The sequence below is a fragment of the Dendrobates tinctorius genome, unplaced genomic scaffold (genome assembly GCF_039654945.1).
Source record: "Dendrobates tinctorius isolate UK_male_01 unplaced genomic scaffold, ASM3965494v1 ptg000085l, whole genome shotgun sequence".
NCBI classification, from domain to species: Eukaryota; Metazoa; Chordata; class Amphibia; order Anura; family Dendrobatidae; genus Dendrobates; species Dendrobates tinctorius.
Window position 1 is genome coordinate 3,962,216 of NW_027361753.1, and position 20,865 is coordinate 3,983,080.

General features: G+C 43.2%; 1 protein-coding gene and 1 long non-coding RNA gene across 3 annotated transcripts in view; one reads left to right on the forward strand and one right to left on the reverse strand.

Moving 5' to 3' along the window:
- LOC141097560 (uncharacterized) overlaps positions 1-3,185 on the reverse strand; it is a 65,250-nt gene extending 62,065 nt beyond the window's left edge. The window contains exon 1 of the long non-coding RNA XR_012233997.1: positions 3,035-3,185. This is a non-coding gene — a long non-coding RNA (uncharacterized lncRNA). The remainder of the gene's footprint in view (positions 1-3,034) is intronic.
- MAPK4 (mitogen-activated protein kinase 4) overlaps positions 1-20,865 on the forward strand; it is a 109,963-nt gene that overhangs the window by 24,321 nt on the left and 64,777 nt on the right. The gene's annotated exons all lie outside the window — the stretch shown is intronic.

The window sequence follows — 20,865 nt, forward strand, 5'->3', positions numbered from 1 at the left end:
ATCTCTCCACAAATGTTCAATGGGATTTAGATCTGGACTCATTGCTGGCCATTTCAGACTTTGTTTCCATCCATTTCTAGCTGCTTCTTGAAGTGTGTTTAGGGACAGTGTCCTGCTGGAAGACCCATGACTTAGGACACAAACCCAGCTTTCTGACACTGGACACTACATTGTCACCCAAAATCCTTTGGTAATCTTCAGACTTCATGATGCCTTGCACACAGATAAAGGCACCCAGTGCCAGAGGCAGCAAAACAGCCCCAAACAGCTTTGAACCTCCACCATATTTTACTGTAGGTATTGTGTTCTTTGATTTGTAGGCTTCTTTCCATTTTCAGTAAACGGAATGATGTCCTTTACCAAAAAGCTCTATCTTGGTCTCACCTGTCCATGAGATGCTTTCCCAGAAGGAAGTTAGCTTACTCAGGTACATTTTGGCAAACAACTGCAGTCTAGCTTTTTGATGTCTTTGTGTCAGTAGTTGGGTCCTCCTGGGTTTCCTGCCATAGCGTTTCATTTCATTCACATGTCGACAGCTTACGCTGACACTTATGCATCCTGAGCCTACAGGACAGCTTGAATTTTTTTGGAACTTGATTGGGGCTGCTTAGCCACCATCTGGACTATCCTTCGTTGCAACCTTTCATCAATTTTTCTCTGCCATCGACATCCAGGGAGATTAGATTTTGTGCCTTGGGTTGTAAACTTCTTGATTATGTTGAGTACCATTGACAAAGGAACATCAAGATCTCTGGAGATGGACTTGTAACCGTGAGACTGTTGATATTGTTCAACAATATTGGTTCTCAAGTCCTCAGACAGTTCTCTTCTCCTCTTTCTGTTCTGCATGCTTAGTGTGGCACACACAGACACACAATGCAAATATTGAGTCAACTTCTCCCCTTTTTATCTGGTTTCAGATATGATTTTCATATTGCCCACACCTGTTACTTGCCACAGGTAAGTTTGACCGAGCATCACATGCTTGACACAAAGTTGTTTACCCACATTTTAGGAAAGTTGCCAACAATTTTTTGGGTTTTGTGTGAAATTATGTCCAATTTGCCCTTTTTCCTGTTTTTTTTTGGGTTGTTTCAATACACACAAAGGAAATAAACATGTGTATAACAAAATGTGCAATTGCAATAATTTTCTGGGAGAAATAATTCCTTTTCTGGAACAAGTTTAAGGGTGCCACGACTGTGCTGTGTGTATATATACAGTATATGTACATACACACAGAATATTGCTGTGAACCATTCAGCCGCTATTCCTGCCTCTGCTTTTCAGAATATTCCAGTTCAGTTTATCTGTCTTACATATGCAAATTGCCTCTTCAGAAAGAAAGAGGACTTTTACTCTACAGCGCCACCTATTGGTAGTAGCGATCCTACAAGTCACAATCAACCCTTTAACGAGTCTTGTAGTATGACTTAGGATACAAGCCAAATCAGAATCTCAATTTGCAGACACGGTGTTTCGAGCTGTTGGCCCTCGTCAGTGCAAAGTATGAGATCTGATTTGGCAAGGTGAGAGGCTCTGGACTAGGGTCTAAGAAGTAAGGTTTCTCCTTGCGGAGAGTGACATGCCAGGATCGCTACTACCAATAGGTGGCGCTGTAGAGTAAAAGTCCTCTTTCTTTCTGAAGAGGCAATTTGCATATTATTTTCCCAGAGGAGCATTGCATTGCAAGTCTCCTTACCTTGACAAGCCACAGCTGGCATGTCACTCTCCGCAAGGAGAAACCTTACTTCTTAGACCTCTGTCTTACATAAGGTTTCTTAAAAAGTATTTCCATGATACAAGGGGGTTAATCTCTGCTTACAGGAGGTTACATAACGCCATGCACAGGCTGAAGAGATCACAGGTCATGCAGTCATTTACCGTACAATCACTGAAGATCTCTCGGTCATGGTTTCCGACTTTCCTTATCTGACCATTGAGAATGTTTTGTAGAAGTTACAGATTTTAACAAGATATTAAATATCAATAAAATATTATTTAAAATAAATGATCAAAAAAAATGTATGCGGCATATATATAATTCTGTATGCGCTTTATTCACTGCTGTAATATACACTGCTCAAAAAAATAAAGGGAACACTTAAACAACAGAATATAACTCCAAGTCAATCACACTTCTGTGAAATCAAACTGTCCACTTAGGAAGCAACACTGATTGACAATCAATTTCACATGCTGTTATGGAATAGACAACAGATGGAAATTATTGGCAATTATCAAGACTCCCTCAATAAAGGAGTGGTTCTGCAGGTGGGGACCACAGACCACATCTCAGTACCAATGCTTTCTGGCTGATGTTTTGGGCACTTTTGAATGTTGGTTGTGCTTTCACACTCGTGGTAGCATGAGACGGACTCTACAACCCACACAAGTGACTCAGGTAGTGCAGCTCATCCAGGATGGCACATCAATGCAAGCTGCGGCAAGAAGGTTTGCTGTGTCTGTCAGCATAGTGTCCAGAGGCTGGAGGCGCTACCAGGAGACAGGCCAGTACACCAGGAGATGTGGAGGGGGCCGTAGGAGGGCAACAACCCAGCAGCGGGACCGCTACCTCCGCCTTTGTGCAAGGAGGAACAGGAGGAGCACTGCCAGAGCCCTGAAAAATGACCTCCAGCAGGCCACAAATGTGCATGGGTCTGTACAAATGGTTAGAACCAACTCCATAAGGATGGTCTGAGGGCCAAAGTAGGCTTTCATGTAAATATATGGCTCAGTGGATTTTTCATGGTGGCTGGTTGTAAGCAGCGACTGTAGAATTGTAGCGGTTGCAGAGACTTAAGCGTTAAAAGCTCATCCATCTAGAACGGCTTCCTAAAAATATGAACTGCCCGGGATCGGTGGTGGCAGATGGCTTGTAGTAAACTAAAACTTAATTACAGGAGCCATTCCTCCATTGTAACTAACATAAGACAGTAAGACGAGGAAGGGTTTGGTGTAAAGAAAGTTGCTGACGAATACAAGACAGATTGTTTGCTATGGACTTGTCACATGAAAAGATATTTTTTTTTACCTGGTGTACATGCTGCCGTTCTCCTGAATCTGGTGTGTTTTTCCTTTTGTTTCTGCGCCTCTCCGTTCTTGAGATTCGGCCCTTTCTTCATTGTATGTACATTGATAATTTTTATCCAAGAGGGCGTGGTGCGCAACTCTTCTGTGTGGGCGTCTTCTAAAGAAAGTACACCCACTTGGTAAAAAATACTAGGAACAGTGGTATGTAAAAATTTGAGCACCCCTTGTTAAAATTACTGTTATTGTGAACAGCTAAGGAAGTTGAAGCTGAAATGATCTCTAAATGGACGAAAGTTAAAGATGACACATTTCTTTTGTGTTTTAGGCAAAAAAAAATGTATATAGTTAGTTGTTTTTTAAAATTTACAAAAAGGAAAATGGGCTCAAGCAAAAGTCTGGGCACCCTTGGAGATTTGTGTGCTTAGATAACTTTGACCAAGGTTTCAGACCTTAATTAGTTGGTTAGGGTTATGGCTTGTTCACTATCATCATTATGAAAGGCCAGGTGATGCAAATTTCCCAGCTTTATAAAAAACCCAGCCTCCTCTAACCTTATGCCAAAAAACTGCAGCTGTGGCGCCCTGAGGCTCAGTCGCCACAGAGGTACTGCACCTTCTCCTAAGATGTAGTGCCCCACCAACTAGATAAGTTGGGAACTCCTTTCCACACTCCAACACCTGCATCCCACACACAGGATAGTTCAGCACTGACCACATTGCGGCTTCATGCTTAGAGGGTAGCAGAGCACCTTTCGTGGTTCCTTGCTTCGTAACACGAGAAGTGCTGGGAGGTGGGTGGAGTTGAGATGTAAAAGAGTGGGAAAGTATAGAATTACAGGTCAGTCTGACAGGAGGTCAGGTGAGAGGAAGGACAGTCAGTCAGGGTAGACTGAGGAAGGGTACGAGAGAGAAGAAGGAGTGCTGCAGCTGCCTCAGTGATCTGAGCCAGCTGGCACGGGAAAGGAACAGAAGGAGAAAGACGTAGAACTGCAACCTAAGCTTCCATAAGAGAGAGAAGGAACAGCGCGGAACGAAGGAGTAGGAGAACAGAGAGGAGTTGTGGGATGGAAGAGGAACCCTGCCTATAGGTTCTCAGCGCAAGGCCGGGGCCCGGTCCCCGAGGTTGTATGGACACTTATGGTTCTGCAGCAGACACCAGTGGATGTTATGAGCTCATTTTCTCCTTCACCTTTGATGTCCGATGAACTCCCTCTGCTGGTGAAAGGAGGTAGTGAAATTGATTTGGATGGGAAAAACCTGTCATCTGAACATGTGGAGTGTGATTGGACATCCGGAATCTCTGAGTGGATATAAGGCCGCCGACACCCTGCTGGGTTGCTGGTGATCCTCTCTACTCTGAGCTCTGGCCACCAGTTTAGTCCTGTCTACTAAAGCTAAGTTTTTGCTCTGCTATTTTTCCATGAGATTTTGTCTGGTTTACTTAGTGTTTGTGTTCAGCCAGCCCTGGTTGGGACTGGCTGAACTCCATTTTTGTCTCTGATCAGTTGATCTCTTTGCTCTGTTTTCAGAATATACCTGAGTGCTGATATAGTGATTCTATCAGACGTGTTGGACATTATTTTTGGCAGGGTTTTTGTGTGATTGCAGACAGTTGCTTTTCTTTCCTGTCCTTTCTAGTTAGTGAGGGCCCCATCGTTTGCTCAGCCTGTCTTTCTGTCTGTGTTTGTGTTTTCATCTGTTTTCACCATCAATACATGTTGAGGGCTGTCTATTGCTTTGGGGTCTGCTCTGGGGCAGTTTAGATTTCCCCTTTCTTTCTTTAGGTTTATTTAGTTCTCCGGCTGTGAACGAGGCGTCTAGGACCACTATAGGAATGCTCCACGGCTACTGTTAGTTGTTGTGAATAGGATCAGGGGTCTGCAATCCGCTAGCTACCAACCTCTCCGGTTTTCTGGACTTAGCTTGTATTTTTGTTTTTTCCTCTTCTGGTGACTCATTCATAACAGAATCACCAGCCATACCGCAGATTCTAGGGTACTCAATAGCAGGAAAGAATTGTTAAGAAAAAAAAAAGTGTCAGAATTTTTTTTTTTTATGTATATTTTTTCCTCTTTTTCTCTGGGGTCGTAGGAGGAATTTTCTTAATGGAGATTAAGCAATTGACTGATCGTGTGGAGCAGCTGGCTGCTGAAGTGCGGGGAATTTCCGCCTATCTTGCTCATTCACATGCTGCTGAACCAAAGATTCCTACTCCTGATGTGTTTTTTGGGGATCGGTCTAAATTTTTGAATTTTAAGAATAATTGTAAATTATTTCTTGCCTTGAAGCCTAGCTCATCGGGGAGCTCTGCGCAGCAGGTTAAAATTGGTATCTCTTTGCTGAGCAGCGATCCCCAGAATTGGGCGTTTTCTTTGACACCTGATGATCCTATTCTACCTAATGTGGATGCATTTTTTCAAGCCTTGGGGTTGTTGTATGATGAACCTAATGCTATTGATCAAGCTGAGAAAGCCCTGTTGGCTTTGAGCCAGGGTCAGGATTCTGCAGAGTTATACTGTCAAAAATTCCGAAAGTGGGCTGTCCTTACTACCTGGAATGATGGTGCCTTGGCAGCTCTCTTTCGGAAGGGTTTGTCAGAAACCGTAAAAGATACTATGGTGGGATTTCCTGTTCCCTCTGGTCTTGACGATTCTATGTCATTAGCCATTCAGGTTGATCTGCATTTACGTGAACATAAAAGTACACGAGAAATGTTGCCACCTGTTGAACAAATGTCTGAACCTATGCAATGTGATAGAGTTTTGTCTAGGGCGCAACGTCAGGAGTTCAGAAGGCGTAATAAGCTGTGTTTTTTCTGTGGAGATGCCTCTCATATGATTTCTGTCTGCCCTAAATGAGAGAAACGTTTTGCACACACATTTGCTGTGGGTGGTGTTCAACCTAAGTTTCTTCTGGCAATTACTCTGATCTGCTCCCTGTCCACATTTTACACTAAGGCTTTTGTGGATTCGGGAGCGGCTCTGAACCTGATGGACTTTTTTGCTAAGCGTTGTGGGTTTCCTATGACACCTCTGTGGACGCCTATCCCTTTGAGGGGTATTGATGCTACTCCTTTGGCGAAGAATAAACCTCAGTTTTGGACCCAGGTGATAATGCAGGTCGCCCCAGACCATCAAGAAAATTGCAGATTATTGGTATTGCATAATTTGCATGATACCATTGTTCTGGGATTTCCCTGGTTGCAAATCCATAATCCAGTTTTGGATTGGAAATCTGTGTCTGTGGTGAGTTGGGGTTGTCGGTGTGCTCTTGGTGACACTCCTGTTTTCTCCACCTCTCCCCAGTCGCATGATGTTCCTGACTATTTGGCTGATTTTTATGATGTATTTAGTGAGAATGAGTCTGCGTCTTTGCCTCCTCATAGGAGTTAAGACTGTGCAATTGAGTTGAGCCCTGGGTGTAAATTTCCCAGGGGTCGACTTTTCAATTTATCTGTACCCGAGCACAAGGCTATGCGATCTTATATTAAGGAGTCGTTGAAGAAGGGTCATATTAGACCATCCTCTTCACCCTTGGGTGCTGGGTTTTTTTTTCGTGGCCAAGAAAGATGGTTCATTAAGGCCTTGTATTGACTATCGTTCCCTCAACAAAATTACTGATAAATATCAGTATCCGTTACCCCTGATTTCTGATCTATTCTCCAGAGTTAAAGGTGCTTGCTGGTTTACCAAGCTTGACCTCAGGGGGGCGTATAATCTTATTCGCATTAAGCATGGGGATGAATGGAAGACGGCGTTTAATACTCCGGAGGGACATTTTGAGTACCTGGTGATGCCTTTTGGGCTCACTAATGCCCCTTCTGTCTTCCAGTGCTTCATGAATGATATTTTCCGGGACTTTGTGGATAAATTTTTGATCTTCTATCTGGATGATATTTTGATCTTTTCCAAGGATTGGGACTCTCATGTGGAACATGTTCGGACTGTGTTCCGGATTTTGAGGGAGAATTCCCTGTATGTTAAGGGGTCGAAATGCCTTTTTGGTGTACAGAGGATTTCATTTTTGGGATTTATTTTGTCTCCGTCAACTATTGAAATGGACCCGGCCAAGGTACAGGCCATTTATGATTGGGTTCAGCCCACTTCTTTGAAGGCCCTCCAGAAGTTTTTGGGTTTGCTAATTTTTATCGTAAATTTATAGCTAATTTTTCTGGTATTGCCAAACCATTGACTGATTTGACTAAGAAGGGTGCTGATGTGCTGAATTGGTCTCCAGAGGCTGTTTCTTCCTTTCAGAAGCTGAAGCGGAGGTTCTCTTCGCTCCGGTTTTGCGGCAACCTGATGTCTCACTCCCGTTTCAGGTAGAGGTGGACGCTTCTGAGATTGATGCAGGAGCTGTTTTGTCCCAAAAAGATCCGGTAACATCTAAAATGAATCCCTGTGCTTTCTTTTCCCGAAAGTTCTCCCCATCCGAACGCAACTATGATGTGGGGAATCAGGAACTGTTAGCAATGAAATGGGCATTTGAGGAGTGGAGACATTGGTTGGAGGGAGCTAAACATCAAGTCGTGGTCCTTACTGACCACAAGAATTTGATTTACCTTGAGTCGGCCAAACGCTTGAATCCTAGACAGGCTAGGTGGGCCTTGTTTTTCACACGTTTTGATTTTGTGGTCTCTTTTCTTCCGGGCACTAAGAATGTTAAGGCAGACGCCCTCTCTAGGAGTTTCTTTGCTGATTCTCCTATTGTGACCAAGCCTGCTACCATCTTAGGTGAGGGGGTAGTTCTTTCTGCCATCTCGCCCGATTTGAGACGTGCTCTGGAAGAGTTTCAGGAGGACAAACCTGAGCGTTGTCCCACTGGAAAATTGTATGTTCCTGACCAGTGGAGGAAGAGAGTAATGTCTGAAGTTCATTGCTCCGCATTGGCTGGTCAACCAGGTATTTTTGGTACTAGAGATTTGGTGAGTCGGTCTTTTTGGTGGCCCGCCTTGTCTCGTGATGTCAGGAATTTTGTGCAGTCCTGTGGGACTTGCTCCCTATCTAAACCTTGTTCTCGCTCTAGTGGGTTGTTGATGCCTTTGCCGGTGCCCAGGAGGCCATGGACCCATATTTCAATGGATTTTATTTCTGATATGCCTGTCTCTCAGAGAATGACTGTTATCTGGGTGATTTGTGATAGATTCTCTAAGATGGTCCATCTTGTACCACTCCCTAAGTTGCCATCTTCCTCAGAGTTGGTGCCCTTGTTTTTGCAACAGGTGGTTCGCTTGCATGGGATTCCTGAGAACATTGTGTCTGACAGAGGAGTTCAGTTTGTTTCTAGATTTTGGAGGACTTTTTGTTCCAAGCTGGGAATTCAGTTGTCCTTCTCCTCTGCGTTTCACCCTCAGACCAATGGGCAGTCGGAAAGAATAAACCAGACTTTGGAGTCTTATTTGAGATGTTTTATTTCTGCTGATCAGGATGACTGGGTTTCATTTTTGCCCTTGGCCGAATTTGCTTTAAATAATAGAGCTAGTTCTGCCACTTTGATGTCACCTTTTTTTTGTAACTTTGGGTTTCATCCTCGATTCTCTTCAGGGCAGGTGGAGTCTTCTGCCTGCCCTGGTGTTGACACTGTGGTGGAGAGAATGCACCAGATCTGGGACCAAGTGGTGGATAAGTTGTCTCTCTCCCAGGAAAAGGCCCAGTGGTTTTCCAACCGGCATAGGACCATTGGTCCCCGGTTTAAGGTGGGTGATATGGTTTGGTTGTCATCAAAGAATATCTCTATGAAGGTGGCTTCTCCAAAGTTTAAACCTAGATTTATTGGACCTTACAAGATTTTGGAGATTCTTAATCCGGTCTCTTTTCGATTGGCTCTTCCTGTTACATTCAAGATCCATAACGTGTTTCATAAGTCTCTGTTAAAGAGGTTTGTTGAGCCAGTAGTTCCTGTGGTGGCACCTCCTGACCCTGTATTGGTTGAAGGTAATGTGGAATATGAGGTTGAGAAGATACTGGATTCTCGTCTGGCTAGACGGAGACTCCAGTATTTGGTTAAGTGGAAGGGTTATGGCCAGCAGGATAATTCTTGGGTCTCTGCATCCAATATTCATGCCGAAAGATTGGTTCGTGCTTTTCATCGGGCCCATCCTGATCGCCCTGGTGGCGTGGATGAGGGTTCGGTGACCCCTCCTCAAGGGGGAGGTACTGTTATGAGCTCATTTTCTCCTTCACCTTTGATGTCCGATGAACTCCCTCTGCTGGTGAAAGGAGGTAGTGAAATTGATTTGGATGGGAAAAACCTGTCATCTGAACAGGTGGAGTGTGATTGGACATCCGGCATCTCTGAGTGGATATAAGGCCGCCGACGCCCTGCTGGGTTGCTGGTAATCCTCTCTACTCTGAGCTCTGGCCTCCAGTTTAGTCCTGTCTACTAAAGCTAAGTTTTTGCTCTGCTATTTTTCCATGAGATTTTGTCTGGTTTACTTAGTGTTTGTGTTCAGCCAGCCCTGGTTGGGACTGGCTGAACTCCATTTTTGTCTCTGATCAGTTGATCTCTTTGCTCTGTTTTCAGAATATACCTGAGTGCTGATACAGTGATTCTATCAGACGTGTTGGACATTATTTTTGGCAGGGTTTTTGCGTGATTGCAGACAGTTGCTTTTCTTTCCTGTCCTTTCTAGTTAGTGAGGGCCCCATCGTTTGCTCAGCCTGTCTTTCTGTCTGTGTTTGTGTTTTCATCTGTTTTCACCGTCAATACATGTTGGGGGCTGTCTATTGCTTTGGGATCTGCTCTGGGGCAGTTTAGATTTCCCCTTTCTTTCTTTAGGTTTATTTAGTTCTCCGGCTGTGAACGAGGCGTCTAGGACCACCGTAGGAACGCTCCACGGCTACTGTTAGTTGTTGTGAATAGGATCAGGGGTCTGCAATCCGCTTGCTACCAACCTCTCCAGTTTTCTGGACTTAGCTTGTATTTTTGTTTTTTCCTCCTCCGGTGACTCATTCATAACAGGTGGAGTAGTTGGCTGTAAATGCACTACTCCCATCCAAGACTTGGGGCACAACAGCAACTGCATAGAGAGCCAGGACTCTGGAGAAAGGAGTCCCCGAGAGAGGCTACAGCTGTCTGTCATACAAGTAGAGTTGTTAGGAACATCTGACAGGAGGAACTTCAGAGTACCACGGTACTGGAGCTCTTCACACTAAAAGGCGCAATAGAGGAGTCATTCAGGAAAGGTACATGTTGGTGGAGTGTTGGAGAGGAGAATCCTGACTTGCCCGGGAGGTTGATTGAGTCTCTACCCCGGAGGATACGGCACGGAGGCGGGCACCAGTGTGTACCATGAACTGTGAGTAAAGCTTTGGAACTGCAAGCCCTGGTGTCTTCCATTCCTTTGTGCGCCAACACCGTCAGCACTGCTACATCTGGGTACCAACATTCTTCACATCACCTGCGCTTATACACTGCCCTGGGGCTACAGCTTCACCTGTAGGGAGCTACACCATCTATGCTGCAACACACCATCAGCCCCAGAGGATCTGCACGCAGCGTTGGCTTAACATCTTGCTTGCCAAACATCAAAGGTGGCATCACAAACTATTCCATTCCACTTAAACTACATCACATCCCCGCCATCATTTGGGCGCCCAGGGCCATGGACCGGGTCACCGCTGCTGTGACACATTCCCCTGACACCGGCCCGATATCGAGTACCCCACAGCCCTGGGATGGGGCGACCCACAGCCATTGGTTCTTCGAAGCAGCTGCCTAGCACTCTGAAAATGAAAATGCTGGAGGCCTACAAAGCATGAGAAGGCTATAAGATAAATATCAAAGCGTTTTCAAGTTGCCCTTTCATCAGTTTGAAATGTAATTAAGAAATGGCAATTACCAGGAACAGTGGAAGTCAAGATAAGGTCTGGAAGACCAAGCAAAATTTCAGTGAGAGCTGCTTCTGGATTGCTAGAGAGGCAAATCAGAACCCACGCTTGACTGCAAAAGACTTTCAGAAAGATTTAGCAGACTCTGGAGTTGTGGTACATTGTTCTTCTGTTCAGAGACACCTGCACAAATATGGCCTTTATTGAGTCATCAGAAGAAATCCTCTCCTGCGTCCTCATCATAAAATTCAGAGTCAGAAGTGTACAAAAGAATGTGTGGAGAAAAGAAGGGCACAGAATTTCAGGAAAAGAACATCTTGACAGCCAATAAGCATGGGAGTGGATCAATCATGCTTTGGGGTTGTGTTGCAGCCAATGGCGCAGGGAATATTTCACAGGTAAAGGGAAGAATGGATTCATTGAAATTTCAACATTTCCTGATGCAACCTAACACCATCTGTAAAAAAGCTGAAGATGAAAAGAGGATGGCTTCTACAAATGGATAATGATCCGAAATACACATCAAAATCCACAATAGATGACCTCAAAAGGTGCAAAGTGAAGGTTTTACAGTGGCCCTCACATTCCCCTGATCTGAGCCTCATTGAAAATCTGTGGCTAGCCCTCAAAACAGCAGAAGATGGAAGACGACCCAGGAATCTCACAGAACTGGAAGAATGTTCCAAGGAAAAATGGATGAAAAGACTCTTGTCTGACTACAGAAAGTGTTAAAGTGTTAATAATTCCTGGATCAGACTCCCTAATGTTCTACTGACACCAGATGAGACCCTCTAAAAGCAACAAAACTCACACTACACCTCCAAAAGAACATCAGAACCAAAGCCAAGGCCCTAGAGGGGTTACAGACCCCAGGCCAGACTTGCTAAACTAAACAGACATCAGCCTAGAACCAATAGTGCAAAACAAACCCCAGACCAGACCTAGGTAAATAATAGAGACTACTGATCAGATCCCTAAAGTACTACAGTCCTCAATGACCCCAGACTAAACCCCCTAAAGTTACAAAGATCTAGACCATCCCCTTTTAGTTAATACAGACCACAGACTAGATCCTTGGCCTAAAGAATGACCGGGCTACAGCCTCAGGAGAGGCTGAAAGACATGGCAGCAGTCTGTTCTTGTAAGAACAAGCTTTACTGGCAATTTGTCTCCAAGGATCGACACAACAAGCTTACTGTTCCCAGTGGGTACAATTCTTAGAAATTATAGTTGTGTGGAAGGAACAGGATGCATAGTTACATAGGTTGAAAAAATACTCCTGTCAATCAAGTTCAACCTTCCTCCTCCAATTGTACATTTCGGCACTAATTTAAGTATAACCCACAATGTTATGTGCATCAAGGAAATCCTCCAGGCCTTGCATAACAGCTGTTATAGTGTCGGCCATTACTACCTCTTGTGGTCGGCATTCCACAGTCTGACCACTCTAACTGTAAAGAACCCCTTCCTGTTTAGCTGCCAGAATCGCCTTTCTTCCACCTGTAATGAGTGCCCCCTGGTCCTTAATATGGTCCTTGGAAGTAATAAGTCATGTGCCGGTGTTTCGTACTGGCCACACTTATATTTATATATGTGAATGAGATCCCCTCTGAGGCGTCTTTTTCCTAAGCTAAATAAGGCCAACATTTCCAACCTCTCCTCATATGAGAGGCCTTCCTAATAATCTAGTTGATTTGACCGTAAACTTGGACTAAACTTATACCCCCAAAATACAGGCTTCACATGAGATCTGATTAAACACAGCCCCGATCCTCAAAAACTGATTCTGAACCAGATAGAGTTGAGTGAATCTATTTGCATGACCCTGGTTCAACGGCCATGTATGTGGTAAAGTTTCAACAAACTTTGGAAAAGTCTAGAAATTATTGTACAAGTGAATATGACAAAGTTTACAATATATGTTATCGGAGAAATCTGCATATTTCTTATTTCTCCTTTTGTCTTGCCCTAGAGCAGGATTCACAGCTACATTGCTCAGTACTGCTGTATAATGTCCTCGATGCTGCTGGTACTTCTGAACATGTGTTATATAGAGACAGGAGAGCAGGAATCCCTCATGTCTGTGTGCTGTGTATGGGAAACATCAGTAGCTCAGAGACAGCTGATAAAGATAGAGCCTACAGTTGGGAAACTAGTGAAAAATGCAGGGCACAGGTCATATAAATATTTTAATTAAGCACTCCTCCTCTTCCTCCTCCTCTTCCTCCTCTTTGTGCTCCTCTTTCTCCACCTCTTCCTGCTCCTCCTCCTCCCATCAAAGTGCTTATCCTCTTAATATATTGCAGCCATCATATTATACAGCACTGTGTGCTTACAATTGCTCATTTTGCCTTTCTACCCAGCTAATTCTTCTCTTTTCTCTGCTTTATGTAAAAACAGGAAGTCTCTTGTCCCTGCTTTTATCATTCCCATCATCTTGTGACTCACCTACTCTCTTGTCCCTCCTGCCAGGGATATTTGCAGTGACTCATGAGTCATACAGGGAAAATTGACCTCCTGTTTCTACATAGAGCTTAGAAGGAATCAGTTCATCAGTTGTCAATCCCGTGATGTCATAGACCTAATGGAAAAGAGAAGAATTAGCTGGTAGAAAGGTAAAATGAGCAATTAGAATGATTTTAATTTTTGGGTCATTTTCAAGATCTCTGATTGCAAACTTGTTCTTTCTGCACCAAGACTGAAAACTGGCAAATATAAATGCTGGCCGGAGAGTTTCTTATGAGAATGTTTCCACTTACAGACAAGATGCAGGGATCTTCTAAATGCTGAGGACTTGAAGGCACGAGATTTATTAGAACATTGTTGGTTATTCAGCGGCAGGGGTTAAATCCTCTCCAGATACTTTATGGTTTGGTGACATAAGCAGCATGAGGTGTCACCTAACTCCTGTCCCTGTGTCAGCGGCTTTTTGCTTCACCTTGTAAGTGAGATAGCAGCGAACACGCAGGGCTGTCACAGGCAGAGATGAAAATGTGATATGCAAAGTGTGAGCCTGGAACGGCCATCGCCGCTGTCGGGAGGATGGATGTGCTCAGATGATGTCAGGTGCTCAGAGCTTACAGGGAAAATTCTCCAAAAATTGTCTTATCATTTAGTGATGAGCGAGCATGCTCGGATTAGGTGTTATCTGAGCATGCTCATGTGCTGAGTGTCTGCGGCATGCTCAAAAAAGTATGTTGGAGTCCCCGCGGTTGTTCGACAGGTGCAACACATGCCAATGGATTCAGGATTCAGGAAATCCTTGCATTCGTTGCACCAGTCGAACAGCCATGAGACATACAGCCGCGGAGACTCAAGCATATTTTTCGAGCACGCCGCAGACACTCAGCACATGAGCCTGCTCAGATAACACCTAATCCGAGCATGTTCGCTCATCACTATTATTAATCCCTCTGGTAATGGACTGATCACTGACTATTCAGCTTGATCTGTGGTGAACAACTGTGATCTCTGGGGGAACTTAGCAGCAAGTGTTCAATTTCCCAGTAGCGCCACCACAGGAGGAGTGAAGCAATACACGGATCTTGCTGAAATCAATGGGCTACCTGGTTAAACCCAAGGACATGCCATGTCCTTCAAACACGGTCCTCAGCAGCAGAGGGGGGCAGCCCTTTATGTCTGACTGCCAAAGTGGATGGGAATTTTATGCTGGTGACATAGATTACACCAGAATGTACAAAGTCCCTGACATTTATGGAGGAGGCGCACGGTAGTTGTGAGATGCACCTAATTCATTAAGAAGCATGCACCGATTACTGAATGAGACGCATCTTACGCCAGTTGTGCCTTCATCAAGAATGGTGTGCATAGTGGCAGTGCATAGTGGCAGTGGCAATCAACGTGCTGCTGCTCGTAGTACAGTTACTGAGGGAAAAAAATGCACAATGGGTAAAAGAATTGGGCCCCAGATTTTAATCACTGAATTCTGATCTCATTCAATCCCCTTACCCCTGGTGTATAACATCTGTCCCCATTAGCGCCAAGGTATAACATCAAACCCCTCTACCCCGGTGTAGAACATCCAGCCCCATTTCCTCCAGTGTAAAATATCTGGCCCCATTACCCCCCGTGTATAACATTCGGCACCATTACCCCCCCCCCCGTGTATAACATCTGGCCCCTCGACCCCGGTGTAGAACATCCAGCCCCATTTCCCCCAGTGTAAAATACCTACCCCATAACCTCCCGTGTGTAACACCCCGCCACACTTCTCTATATGGCGTCTAATGGAGGAGTCTAGGTTTGGTGAAGTAGAACGTTACCCGCTGACTGCATTGTGCCCCTGTACAGATGGTGGAGGAGGATAATATGGGCTGTTATCAGGGGGCGGCATCGGACCCTTAGTTTCAGCGAAGAGAAATCTTAATTCTTCATACAAGACATTGTGGACAATTGTAGCTTCAGCTTTGTGGGAACAGTTTGGGGAAGGCCCTTTTCTGTTCCCCATGATTGCACCCAGTGCACAAGGTCCATACAGACATGGAAGGCGGGAGAACATGAGCGACCACACAGAGTCCGGACCTCAGCCCCATCCAATGCCAGTAATGGAGATTGTGATTCTAACCTCCCCCCAACATCAGGGTCTGACCTCACAAACGCTCTTCTGGATGAAGAATCAGAAGTTGCCACAGACATCTTCAAAATCTTGAAGAAAGTCTTTCCAGAAGAGCGGGAGCCGTTATATCTGTTGAGGGGAAGACTCCATATTAATGTCTATGGATACAGAATGGGAGGTCAGAAAAGATCTGGCAGATGTAATGTGGAGGGGGTCACATACTTTTGTTCATATACTTTAGTGTATTAAGATTTAATCTAAAGGGGTAGCTCAGACATTCCTTTTTAGTAGTTCTATCCTCACATTTTATATCTTTAACCCTCTTTTCCCCCATATTCACCTGAATATTAGAAATACAAATGTAAATGGGTCGCCCTTCCAGGACCGTGGGGTACTCGGTACCGGGCCAGTATCAGCGGGATGTGTCACAGCAGCGGTGACCCGGACCGTGGCCCTGGGCGCCCAAGTAATGGGGGAATTGGAATGGTGGTGGATTGTAGTTAAATGAATAGTTCGTGACGCCACCTGTGGTGTTCGGCAAGTGAGTTGTTAGGCCGACACTGCATGCAGATCCTCTGGGACTGGTGGTGTGCTGCAGCCAAGATGGTGAAGCTCCCTACAGGTGGAGCTGTAGTCCCAGGGCAGTGTAGATGTGGAATTAGAGGAGAGGCACAAGCGGTGTAGAAGCTGGTACCCAGATGTAGCGGTACCAGGTGCGTTGGCGCAAGAATGAATGGAGGACACCAGGCTTGTAGTTCCAAAGCTTTACTCGCAGTCTGTAGTACACACAGGTGCCCGCCTCTGTGCTGTGTCCTCCGGGTCAGGAACTCAGTCAACCTCCAGGCAAGATGGAATGCTCCCTTCCAACACTCCGCCAACATGTGCCTTTCTGAACTTCTCCTCTATAGCGCCTTTAAGTGTGAAGTACTCCCAGTACTGAGTTACACTGGAGTGCCTCCTGACTGATGTTCCCAAGAACTCTACTTGTACGGCAGACAGCTGTAGCCTGCTTCGGGGACTCCTTACTCCTGAGTCCCGGCTCACTATCCGAGTTGCTGTTGTGCGCCCAAGCCTTAGATGGGAGTAGTGCATTTAAAGCCCACTACTCCACCGGTGTCTGCTGCAGAACCATTAGTGTCCATACAACCTCGGGGACCGGGACCGGCCTTGCGCATAGAACTTCTAGGCAGAGTTCTTCCTCTAACCCACGTCCTCTCTGTTCCCTTTTACTCCTACGTTCCGTACTATTCTTTCCTTCTTATGGAAGATCAGGTTTCAGTTCAATGTCTTTCTCCTTCTTTCCTTTCCCGTGCCAGCAGACCCGGGTCACTCAGGTCTGCTGCAGCACCTCCTTCCTCCATCCCTCTCCCAGGGATCTTCTTTCCTCACTCCTCTCTGAGTGACTCTCCTACTGATTGACCCCGAACTGACTGAAATTCTAAACTTTCCCACTCTTTTGTATTCTAACTCCACCCACCTCCCAGCACGTTTAGTGTTCCAAGCAGGGAGCCACCAAAGGTGCTCTGCTACTCTCTAAGCAAGGAGCCGCAATGTGGTTTTGCTGAACTACTCTGTTGTGTGGGGTGCGAGTGTTGGAGCGTGGTCATGATCCTCCAACTTACCTGGATGGTGGGGCACCACACCTCAGAAGGAGGTGCAGTACCTCTGTGGCGACTGAGCCTCAGGGGCGCCACATAAATGGATTGTTGTTTTTCATAAGCTGCTCTTTCTGCCTCTCCCTCAGCGGGAAGTCTCAGCGATGGCTCTGGCACATGTCACGTGGACTGGGGATATGCAAACACATTTGAGTGGGATTATTGCTTTACTAACATCATATTATGTCTTCTTCGGAAGGGAGACTCTCCAGTGCCACTTATTGGAGATGACCAATTTCAAGGTCAGTGCAATCCAGAGTCTTCGACAGGAGAAAAACTCTACCACCTGATGACCGTGTTTTTTTTATTGCCCCACCTCACTAATGAGTAGGCTTAGTACTTTTTGGGTGGGGGAGAGGCAAAAGCTCACTGCCGTGTGATGTCCATACTGGAACAATTTAATCAAACCCGGATTGATGGAAATTAGGACATGACATTTATTAAGTTAATTACTATTATAATAACGTCACATCCAGTTACTGTGCGGCTCCATGAGGTCAGCAGAACATGTCTGTCTGCCAGAGCATCACGACTCTCTCTGTCATTTGATAAAAGCAATTATAGACGACCAAAAAACAGAAATTCATTTTGTCTTCGTTAATAAGAGTCAGTGGCTGAAGCTCGTGTTCAAAGAGTCCCCAAGTCGTCTGTCACATGGTCAGAAATTCTCTTTCTTATATTCTTAAACATATGATCAGTATTATAGCAGTTACACTTTTGTACATAGGGGCAGTATTATCGTAGTTATATTCTTGTACATAGGGGCAGTATTATAGGAGTTATATTCTTGTACATAGGAGCACTATTATAGTAGTTATATTCTTGTACATAGGGGCAGTATTATAGTAGTTGAATTCTTGTACAGTACATAGGAGGCAGTATTATAGTAGCTATATTCTTGTACATAGGGGCAGTATTATAGTAGTTATTTTCTTGTACATAGGGGGCAGTATTATGGTAGTTATATTCTTGTACATAGGGGCAGTATTATAGCAGTTATATTCTTGTACATAGGAGCAGTATTATGGTAGTTACATTCTTGTACATAGGAGGAGTATTATAGTAGCTATATTCTTGTACATAGGGGACAGTATTATAGTAGTTATATTCTTGTACATAGGGGCAGTATTATAGTAGTTGTATTCTTGTACATAGGAGGCAGTATTATAGTAGTTGTATTCTTGTACATAGGAGCAGTATTATAATAGTTATATTCTTGTACATAGGGAGCAGTATTATAGTAGTTATATTCTTGTACATAGGGGCAGTATTATAGGAGTTATATTCTTGTGCATAGGGAGCAGTATTATAGTAGTTATATTCTTGTGCATAGGGAGCAGTATTATAGTAGTTATATTCTTGTACATAGGAGCAGTATTATAGTAATTATATACTTGTACATAGAGGCAGTATTATAGTAGTTATATTCTTGTACATAGGGGCAGTATTATAGTAGTTGAATTCTTGTACAGTACATAGGAGGCAGTATTATAGTAGCTATATTCTTGTACATAGGGGCAGTATTATAGTAGTTATTTTCTTGTACATAGGGGGCAGTATTATGGTAGTTATATTCTTGTACATAGGGGCAGTATTATAGCAGTTATATTCTTGTACATAGGAGCAGTATTATGGTAGTTACATTCTTGTACATAGGAGGAGTATTATAGTAGCTATATTCTTGTACATAGGGGACAGTATTATAGTAGTTATATTCTTGTACATAGGGGCAGTATTATAGTAGTTGTATTCTTGTACATAGGAGGCAGTATTATAGTAGTTGTATTCTTGTACATAGGAGCAGTATTATAATAGTTATATTCTTGTACATAGGGGCAGTATTATAGTAGTTATATTATTGTACATAGGGGCAGTATTATACTAGTAATATTCTTGTACATAGGGGCAGTATTATAGTAGTTATATTCTTGTACATAGGGGGCAGTATTATAGTAGTTATATTCTTATACATAGGGGCAGTATTATAGTAGTTATATTCTTGTACATAGGGGCAGTATTATAGTAGTTGTATTCTTGTACATAGGGGGCAGTATTATAGTAGTTGTATTCTTGTACCTAGGAGGCAGTATTATAGTAGTTATATTCTTGTGCATAGGGGCAGTATTATAGTAGTTATATTCTTTTACATAGGGGGCAATATTATAGTAGTTATATTCTTATACATAGGGGGCAGTATTATAGTAGTTATATTCTTGTACATAGGGGACAGTATTATAGTAGTTATATTCTTGTACATAGGGGCAGTATTATAGTAGTTGTATTCTTGTACATAGGGGGCAATATTATAGTAGTTATATTCTTGTACATAGGGGGCAGTATTATAGTAGTTGTATTCTTGTACCTAGGAGGCAGTATTATAGTAGTTATATTCTTGTACATAGGGGGCAGTATTATAGTAGTTGTATTCTTGTACCTAGGAGGCAGTATTATAGTAGTTATATTCTTGTACATAGGGGCAGTATTATAGTAGTTATATTCTTGTACATAGGGGGCAATATTATAGTAGTCATATTCTTGTACATAGGGGGCAATATTATAGTATTTATATTCTTGTACATAGGGGGCAGTATTATAGTAGTTATATTCTTGTACATAGGGGCAGTATTATAGTACACAAAAAAGTTTAGTGTCTGCTCACTTCCTCCTGAAGCGAACGGATCCTGTTGTGTGGCAAGTTTTCAGAACTTAGAAAAAAATAAGTCCAGCGCTGTAAGTCCATAAAATCCATTTTCTTTTATTCCATCACTTCCAATAGTATAAAAACAATTAAGTCATAGTCCAGAACAGTATTATAAATGTTATATTCCTGTACATAGGAGCAGTATTATAGTAGTTATATTCTTGTACATAGGGGGCAGTATTAAAGTAGTTATATTCTTGTACATAGAGGCAGTATTATAGTAGTTATATTCTTGTACATAGGAGCAGTATTATAGTAGTTATATTCTTGTACATAGGGGCAGTATTATAGTAGTTATATTCTTGTACATTGGAGCAGTATTATAATAGTTATATTCCTGTACATAGGAGCAGTATTTTAGTAGTTATATTCTTGTACATATGGGCAGTATTATAGTAGTTTTATTCTTGTACATAGGAGCAGTATTGTAGTAGTTATATTCTTGTACATAGGGGCAGTATTATAGTAGTTATATTCTTGTACATAGGGAGCAGTATTATAGTAGTTATATTCTTGTACATAGGGGGCAGTATTATAGTAGTTATATTCTTGTATATAGAGCAGTATTATAGTAGTTATATTCTTGTACATTGGAGCAGTATTATAATAGTGATATTACTGTACATAGGGGCAGTATTATAGTACACAAAAAAGTTTAGTGTCTGCTCACTTCCTCCTGAAGCGAACGGATCCTGTTGTGTGGCAAGTTTTCAGAACTTAGAAAAAAATAAGTCCAGCGCTGTAAGTCCATAAAATCCATTTTCTTTTATTCCATCACTTCCAATAGTATAAAAACAATTAAGTCATAGTCCAGAACAGTATTATAATAGTTATATTCTTGTACCTAGGAGGCAGTATTATAGTAGTTATATTCTTGTACATAGGAGCAGTATTATAGTAGTTATATTCTTGTACATAGGGGCAGTATTATAGTAGTTATATTCTTGTACATTGGAGCAGTATTATAATAGTTATATTCCTGTACATAGGAGCAGTATTTTAGTAGTTATATTCTTGTACATAGGAGCAGTATTATAGTAGTTATATTCTTGTACATAGGAGCAGTATTATA